Source organism: Hipposideros armiger, unplaced genomic scaffold (assembly GCF_001890085.2).
Source record: "Hipposideros armiger isolate ML-2016 unplaced genomic scaffold, ASM189008v1 scaffold_262, whole genome shotgun sequence".
NCBI classification, from domain to species: domain Eukaryota; kingdom Metazoa; phylum Chordata; class Mammalia; order Chiroptera; family Hipposideridae; genus Hipposideros; species Hipposideros armiger.
Window position 1 is genome coordinate 1,148,696 of NW_017731612.1, and position 8,777 is coordinate 1,157,472.

Sequence of the window (8,777 nt, forward strand, 5' to 3'; positions counted from 1 at the left end):
GCGGCCCCGCGGCCCCCGCCGGTCCCCCGCGCCCGCCGCCCGCGCCCGCGCAGCTCTAACGCCCTCGCTCACCCACTAACGAGCCCTGCGGGCCCCGCGCCGGGCGGCCGCGTGCAGACTGCTTTGCTCCAGCGCCCCCGCGGGCTCGGCCCGGGGCCGGTCAGAAGCCTTAACCGTTTAAATCACGAAGCGACCGGGCCAGGCCTCCGTTTCCAGCCTCGATGCGCGGAGGGGCGGCTCCTTCCTCCGCGGGGGGTGCGGGCGCGGGGCTCTCCCCGCCGCCGGGCGCGGGGCTACAGGCGCAGGAGGGGCGAAGGCGGTGAGGACCCCAGCGTTTCTCCTCCGGAACTTCACGTGTGTGAACTCAGGACGCTACCACGAAAGAACACGTTTCCCTCAAAACTGGATGCAGAGGAAGAAGATGAGGATAATGGCACCGGTTTTCGTACTCTTGGGGTTTTTTTTTTTTTTTTTGGTTTTAGTTTTTTGTTTGTTTTGTGTTTTTGTTTTCCTATTCTTACGGACTATGGACACTTCTGGGGGAAAATATGCAATTAAGTACGTGTATAAATTGGTTGTCACATTTTACTTTGTTTTCCATGAACCAGGAATTTGCGTCTGGAAGAATTTTATAGTTTTTTCTATTTCATTTTCATGCGTAACGTTATGTTCAACGTGTACTCGACAAAGCATTTGCAAAGCCCAACTTTTGTTAAAGTGCCTGAGCAGTGAACGGTTATCTCTTATGAGGTGTCTTCAAACAGGGCCATTGTTTGAATGTTCGTGTAACTGTTTGGTGGCTTTTCTATAATGTCATTTTTGATCGTCCAGGTGTTATATTTCCAAAGTTCTAACTTTAACAACCACCCTCTTCATGCCTTTTGTTGTCTGGGCCACACAATCTGTCACAAAGGTGCCAACGTACTCTTCTTTTCCAGGGAACCTTTGCAGCTCGTCCTGGTACTGAGGGCTTTGAGATCTTCTTAATCCACACCTTACACGATGTGCAGAAGTGATAGAGAAATTGTACCGTTTTTGACACTGAGTTTTGAAATTGAGGTCCTGTTCCCCCTCCCTTCCTGGCCCCCGGCCCAGCAGCCGTTTCCAGCCATCGGGGCTGACAGGACACTCACAGTGCTCGCTGGAGAACAGGTGCACGTCAGACATCGCAAAGTCAGGACCTCCCGGCCACACCATCCAGCTTGGGCAACTCTGAGTTTCTTTCAGGTCATTCTGTTTACTTAGCATTTGCACTACACGTGTTGAGCTTTATTTATTCACCGTTTGACATCCTAGGTCCGACAGCTGAGAGTAGAGAAGCACTGCATTTACCTAATGCTATTCACTAACACGGGAGAGTGTGAAAATTCGGAATGCTGTCAATCGCGGCGTACACTATGACATACAACTCCGTTGCCCTCCACCAGGAGCCACTGTCCTGCACGTAGAATAACGTCACGAGTAGTTTTCTAACGTCCACTGCAGACACGTGTGCTGCTCTCTGAATACTTGAAGAAATGGTATTTTACATACAAGCCTATGAGTCATGCCTTTTCACAATCGTATCCTAACGTTGTCGCTCAAAGGGGAAGTCGGGCAGTGAAGGGTGGGGAGGTGACAGGCTTGGAGTGTACGAGTGAGTTGATTTTACTGTTTTCGGAGTTGGATGAAGTTGGCAGTAAATACTCACTGGGTGATTAAGCGTAAGTTAATCTCCACTGTGATAAAAACTTAAACAATAAACGTGATTTAAAAATAGAGAAATGTTGTTGGAATACGATTTTTATTCAGATTTTATTTCACTATTATGTATATCCATTCTAACATGTTTCTAAGAGAGGTCTTCCGACTTTTGTATGTGTAATGTGTGTGGAAACTGTTACAGGTGAGAATGTGTTTTTTATTATTTCTAAACAGGAATTTCCCTTACAGTACATTAGCATGGATCTTAAAATTGTCCCAGAATTAAGAATGTTAAGTGTAGGTATGCTGGCTGATGGTTCTTATTTTTTTAGCTTATTGTTAGCCAGTTTGGACAAATAGCGTGAGTTTCAATTTTCCATACTTGGGCTAGATTCTCTAATAAAGTTTTCAAGAAGGTTTTCATTCATTTATTTTTTTTTAAAGAGCCTCTGCAAACGTGTCCATGGCTGGTCGGGGTCAGGTCACATGCAGATGAGAGAGCAGATGGGGTCCGCTTTCCTCCAAGCAGGGACTTCTCTCCTGCGGAGCCTGGGCACAGCTGGGAGCCAGGGTTGGAGGGAGCTGGCGTGCGGGCTGGCACCGTGGCTTATGGAGGAAGTTGAAAGCTAAAGGTCCAGTGCTGAGAATAGAGAAGTGTGTGACAGCTGGGGCAGTGCTCACATGCCTGGGACTGCAGTGATCTCTCTCTGGTAAGGTCTCAGGTTTGTCAGCTTGAGTCCGGGTTTGTCCTTAAGGGGTCGCCTGTGCACCGCACTACCAGTGTTCACCACCTATGCTTGGGTTGTGACAAGCGACACCCTGTGCAGCAGGCCAGGACCCACTGCCCTGGGTTCCCAGAGAGCTCTGATTCAGAGATCATGGCATTGACGCCTGGCCTGGCCCATCGCGGGAGGACCTCGGGGACCAGGAGTGGTGACCTGCTTTTCTTCACTTCCCGCTTCCACTGAGACTGCGGAGACGTTTGCACTGAGCTCCTGATAGATCCGGACAACGTGCCTCAGTGCCCTGCTGCCAGCATGCTTGTCATGAGGCCACGTGGACATGGTGACCAGTCATGGTGGGGCATGGCACGTGCACTGAAGTTCACATGCAAGGAGTCTGCCTGCTGTGGCACTGTTGTGGACCATGGCTGCTGACACACGGTAAGTGCCTTCTGTGATGTGAAGAAAGAGTACGTCCCTGGGACATGGGCCCACCGTGGGGTGGCACTCCCTCCCATTCAGTGGCTGCCTGTCACCTGCAGGACCACATGTGAGATGCCAGGGCCCGTGTCCTGGGAGGAGCCTGTGGTCGGGGATACGGCATGCGTGATTGTGCCGTCGGCAGCTCAGGGGCCACACGTGTGTGCGGGGCCACCCGGGCGAGGGGTGCACAGCCCCACGTCATTAACTGCTTCACAGGGACAGCCCCATCCCCATGGGCCTGATGTTCCCCGAGAGTCACAGACTGAACCCAGCCCCTGTTGTCTGAGGGTCCTGACCTGGAGCCAATGCCAGTATTTAGTCATCATTACAGTCTGTTTCCTTGTTTGTGTGATGGTGGTTACTTCTGGGCTCACCATGCACATGTACATACGTGCATGCACACACACGCACACGCACTGCTGGCCACGGCGCTAAATGGTTGGAATTCACGAGACACCCCACGCGCGGTTTTAGTCCCAGAAAGACTGAACAGGCTGGCTGCCTTCGCATTACTGTGCTTCTGGTTATTGAAAGGTATTTCAAACTGTGTTCCTCTCGTTCACCCACCAGCCATTTATGGAGCCTTCTGGTCAGCTGGTGGCGTCTCAGGGGCCAGTGGAGCACACGCACGGCCTCGTTACCTCTCGTCTCTCCTCAAAGCTGCGCTGCTCACCAGATCCCACGATGCTGCTAAAGTTGGACGACTCGTCTTTAAAAAGAAAAGGTTTGAAAATGGTGAACGGCAACAAGGTGAGAAAACAATGTCAGGGCAAGTTAGCAATGTGTTTCATTACTGAAGTATAATCCGTTCCTTCTTCATTCCTCTGCAGCTCGCTTGTACGTATGAAATCACACAGAGGAATGCTTAGTTGCAATCGGTGTGACAGGAAACAGTTGGGACAGAAAACTTTTATGTGACCAAGTTTGAGAATTATATGAATTTGATTAGTGAAAATTCTCTATAATATGCATTAAAGAGCCTCCTATCCTTCATACTTCTGAGACTGTAAAATCCAGAGTCAGCTTCTATAGACATTGATTTCATGCAGAAGTGCTGGTGAAATTTTTGGCAGACAGCAAAACCCGTTTTTCCAACACCTTTAGTTAGAAATGCATACAATTAGAATATCCATATTGTCATTTTTCTGCAAATTCTGCAAATGTTATAGAGGCGAGTCCTCAGGGATTTGGTTGCTGAGCTGGGACCGGGGGGAGGGGTGGTATGAGTTTACAACCACAGAAACCAAAAGGCCCTCAATAATCATGTTACCCCCACTCTTTACTGGGGGGTAAATAAGGCACGGTTTAAGAAGGAAGTAATTTGCACAATCCACAAGACTACCGATAAATGCCGAGTTAGTACAATGAAACCAGCAGGCTTTTCAGCAGAGCGACATGTAACCCAAGTTCAGACTGAGAGGTGGGAGCTACATGTAACAGTACACGGCTGTTCAAACCCGGCGGCCGTCACGGGGCCGTCCACTCAGCCGACACCAACATCGCCCACTCGGCTTTGCAAAGCGGGCGTCCTCACTGACTTTCGTACCCTGACAACGTGTTGTTCCCACGGTCTGTCTGCAGGTAGCTTTAACTCGAGAAGTTGTGTGCAGGAAATGACCGTTCCTACGACAAAGACGCCACTGGCTTGAATTCAGAATGGCGCCCACACTGTTAAAGGTGATTCTACTGAGTAAGCCCTGGGTCCTTCATCCCAACACCAGGGTTAACACTCCATTTAGGTTAGAAGCGAGTATAGGACAAAGCACGCCGACTAGTTACTGAGGTCCTGCGATACATCAGCTAAGGGGGACGAGTCCTTCAGCACAGCACTGCCGTGAACGTCACATGGCTGCTGTTACAGGAAGCATTTTACATGTTTATGCTAATCCTGCTCTACTTCCCCTCATGGGGCTCTGGCCAGCATCCAGAAGTATGCCCTACTTTTAGTGGAAAAGGGGGTCTTTTGAGTATAACCAGGTAAATTGCATGTCAAATAAGTTTTAAGTTAACAACGCTGTGTGATAGATTCCTGGGTGACGTCTTTGCATTTTCTTCACAAATCATAGGTCATGGCGGAGACCAGACATCTAGAGAAACCCAAGCTGGGACATGGACATCATCAACTCTGCTTCCATCCTGCATCTGCCCTCTGGATACACGGGAGTTCATTTTAGGACTCAGATGGCAGCCGGTTCTTTAGCTCCTAAAATGCCAGTGTGGGCAGTCAGAAAAGACAATGACTAAAAGTGGCCACTAGGAAAGAGAGCAGATGCTAATGATATGAAAAAAAGTATAATGGTCATATGCAGCTAGCGTTTAAGTTGCACTTAATTTCTTAGAAGTCAAATTCTTAAAAATGAAAAGAATTAGTGAGTTTTAGCAACTAGGTCAGATGCAACAGTTCTTGCTAAAATATTGTCAAAACAGAATGAAATTGCTGTTAAATGAAATCAAGCCACTGCTCTGAATACATTCTTTTTGGAACGTCAATTTTCTTATTTATTCTAGAAGAAAAAGTATTGAGATTTGGAAGTTTAAACTACATTGAGGTCCCACTTAGGAATGACACTTTCTCTTACAACAAGTTGAGCTGCACTCGTTTTCTCATTTTGGGTCTTGAGAAGAACTGGTGCTTCCACGGGCCCCGGGGGCATCAGGTGCCCGTGCCTGAGTGTCCACACCTCCCTCTTCCTGTCTGTAGTCGGTGGAAAATGAACAGTCTAACAACCAATAGCACCATTCGTGCATGTTTCCTTGCAGGGTCCACATCAAACTTTGCTGTCTCGAGTCCACTCTGGACTGTAGACGCCATCAACGTGCAGGTGAGCACCCGGAGGTGGTGGCTACACAGGTCTGTGACTTGGCGGGGCGGGGGGGCCTGGCCAGGGGGTGTTTAGGATCCGCTGCAAACATTAAATCAGCTCGAGGCAGAAGAAGGTGCCGGGTGCAGAGAACACCCTGGTCCTGCCAGCTGTTTCCCGTCCCCAGGTCGCTTCCTCCTCCCCACGTCCTCTCTTAGTTAATGGCACCGACATTAACGAGCCACTCCCCAACCCTGAGTTGCCCCAGACCCGTCCTCACTGCCTGCCTCCACCCTGCGACACTCACGCCAGCTCTCCCTGTCCCGTGTCTGCAGCCTGCTCTTACCGACACCTGGGCGCAGATGGCCACCTGGCCTGACTTCCCGCCACGACGCCCTAGAGTTCTTCCTGCTTCCAGACACCCTCTCTGCAGCCTGTTCTCTTCTGAAAGGCTGATGGTCCGAACGTGCAAACTGACCGTCACCTCTCACCACTCCCAGTCCTCACAGCGCCTGTGGCGACGAGGCGAGGCCAGGGGCGCAGGCCTGCATCCCACGCGGCTTCACCTCCCCGGGCGCCTCTCACAACAGTAACCGTCTCAGCAGCCGGTGGAAGGACTAGTGGCTCCTGTGTGTCACCTGGACCCTCAGCAGGTGCTTCACGTCTCTGCTCGGTCAGAGACACATTTACAGAGCGCCCACTGTGCTGGGCCCAGTCTGTGTGTGGACGTCGTTGGCACAAAGACTTCACTGTCCGGTAGGAAGTGTGACAGTGGGAGGTGCTCGGAGCTGTGACATCATAGGAAGTGCCCAGGCTGAGATTTCTGGTATGACCAATGTTCTCAAATGGAACTTCAACCAACTCCAATAAAATAGCCATGGTGACAGTGACAAACATGACTCCTAGTAGCTCAAGAAACAAGTGGCTAGCCCTGCACGACGTCACTGTGACCTGTGCTTTCCGCCATGTCCGCCGCACTGTTCGGTTTGCTCGCTAAACCCGGCCATGAGGTCCCCCTGGGTTCCGCCCGTGCCCTTCCCTGTGAGTCTTTCCTCTGCCTGGGCAGCCTCCTCGGAGCCTCCGTGACCCCGGCAATCCTGGCATGTGGGACGTGCTCAATAGGTATTGAACAAAGGAAGACTTAAGGGGGACATTTCCCGTGAGGTGTGAGAAGCGCCGAAGGCACTCCGTGTGTTCTTGCGGGACCTGATAGGTGTAACATGCACCCCTGAAAGCACAGCATCCCCCACTCCACTCGGGGCCAGCGGGCACCTGAGTACCACAGACATACGGGCATCCAACTGAAGCTTCAGAAAGAGGTCTGTTAATTACTGTGACTCCATTTTTCAATTATTTTATGTCAGGCTGCTGAGACAAGGTGGACCATTTTTTCATGTTCTCCATTCATGACTGTTGACGGTGATCTCCGCCTACTTGCAAGTGTAACTTGCAGAAATAAGCTCTTTCTCGTGTTAAACTGCGTTTCCAGCATGCTACTGTCACTAGTCCCACGTGTGGCCTTTGGGATGGGTCTGGACAAGTCCTGTCTCTGCTTATGACTACGGCCATGTATCATTCACACGTTCATTCATTCCTTCAACAGATATGCACAGAGGACCTGCTATGCGCCAGGAAATAGGCAACGGATTAAACATGTACTGTGCCTACCCCTTTCCAAATTTCATACTAAAGCAGATTACCAGTATAAACAATGGTCAGTGTGCCCGATAGATCATAATTTTGACCAAACATTACATATGACAGCCCTGGAGCATGAAATTTATTTTCTTTTTCTTGGAAAGATGGATTTGGTGATGTATATGAATTTAAATACTCCATTGTGGTGATATTCCATGTATTTTCCAAAACATCGAGATTATTTTAAGCTGGGAAAGCTGCAAAAAAGTATTGTCCAGGTCCTAGAAAGCAAATTATAATTAGTGAGTGTTTAAAGGAAAATAAAAAAAGAAAACAATCAAAATAGTTTCAGTATATCCCATTATGTCTTGAAAAAAAGAGATACTACAATAATGAACATCCATTCAGAGAAAACATTATACCCAACGTGGATTCTGATAGCACATTGTAAAAAAAGGCTGCTTTTAAGAGAAGTTATTCATTATTTAAATTAGTTTATTATCAATCTTCCCTTCTTGACCTCCTTAGGTTTAAAAGTCTGCCCATCAGGTGAACCTGGCCACACTCACCCTAAACAGCAAAGAGGTGATTAGACTGGATTTTTCAAGCAAAATTACTCACGTGGCATGGAAGTTTTACTCTGTAACGGAATTCTAGCATAAAACCTTAAAAGCAAATAATTCCATTATTATTTCTTGGGGGAATTAATCCAATGAGTGAAAAGTATATACTGTATGAAAGGACTTGAGGCCGTTAAATATGTAAAATTGATTGTACAAGTCACCGTCTTGGTCTCATGTAATGTCCATAAGTGACACGAACACGTCTGACTGCCGATAGTGTTATAATTTCCCACAGCAGGGAGGCCTCTAGAGGTGACCGAGGCCGGCCTCTGCTTGTTTTCAAGTGAAAACTGAAGAGGAATTGCACCCATTTGTGTTTACCAGGAATATATTAATATATGTGTGTTCTTTCTGAGATAACTCAATTTGACAACCCCCCGTCAAGCTAGGCCTGTGAGGACCTTCAAAATGGTGTGGCTTCTCTGTTAATATGCCCTTGAGTTCCTTTTAGATATTTTAAAGATACTGTTGCCTGTGGTAACACATTATTTAAGCATCGATGAATTAGACACTGTGAAGAGCCCTTCACTAATTAGAAAAACCATTTTCCCGGCAGGAGCCAGAGGGTCCTCGCTGAAGGCTGTGTGGCCGATGTTATGCGCACGTCTTTGGTGCCATCTAGTGGTAGAACACAGGTTTATTTATCCAGTTGTTTCAAAGTGTGAAGATGCCAACATTGCATATAACCTGGAGAGATGCTGAGGTAAGTTGGTGATTGGAACAAAATGGAGAAATTTAGTGAACTACTTTTCTTCAGAAAACGTACATTAAAGCTGGTTAAGAATGAAGGGGAAGGCAGGAAAGAGAAGCAACTTTTACGACTGACT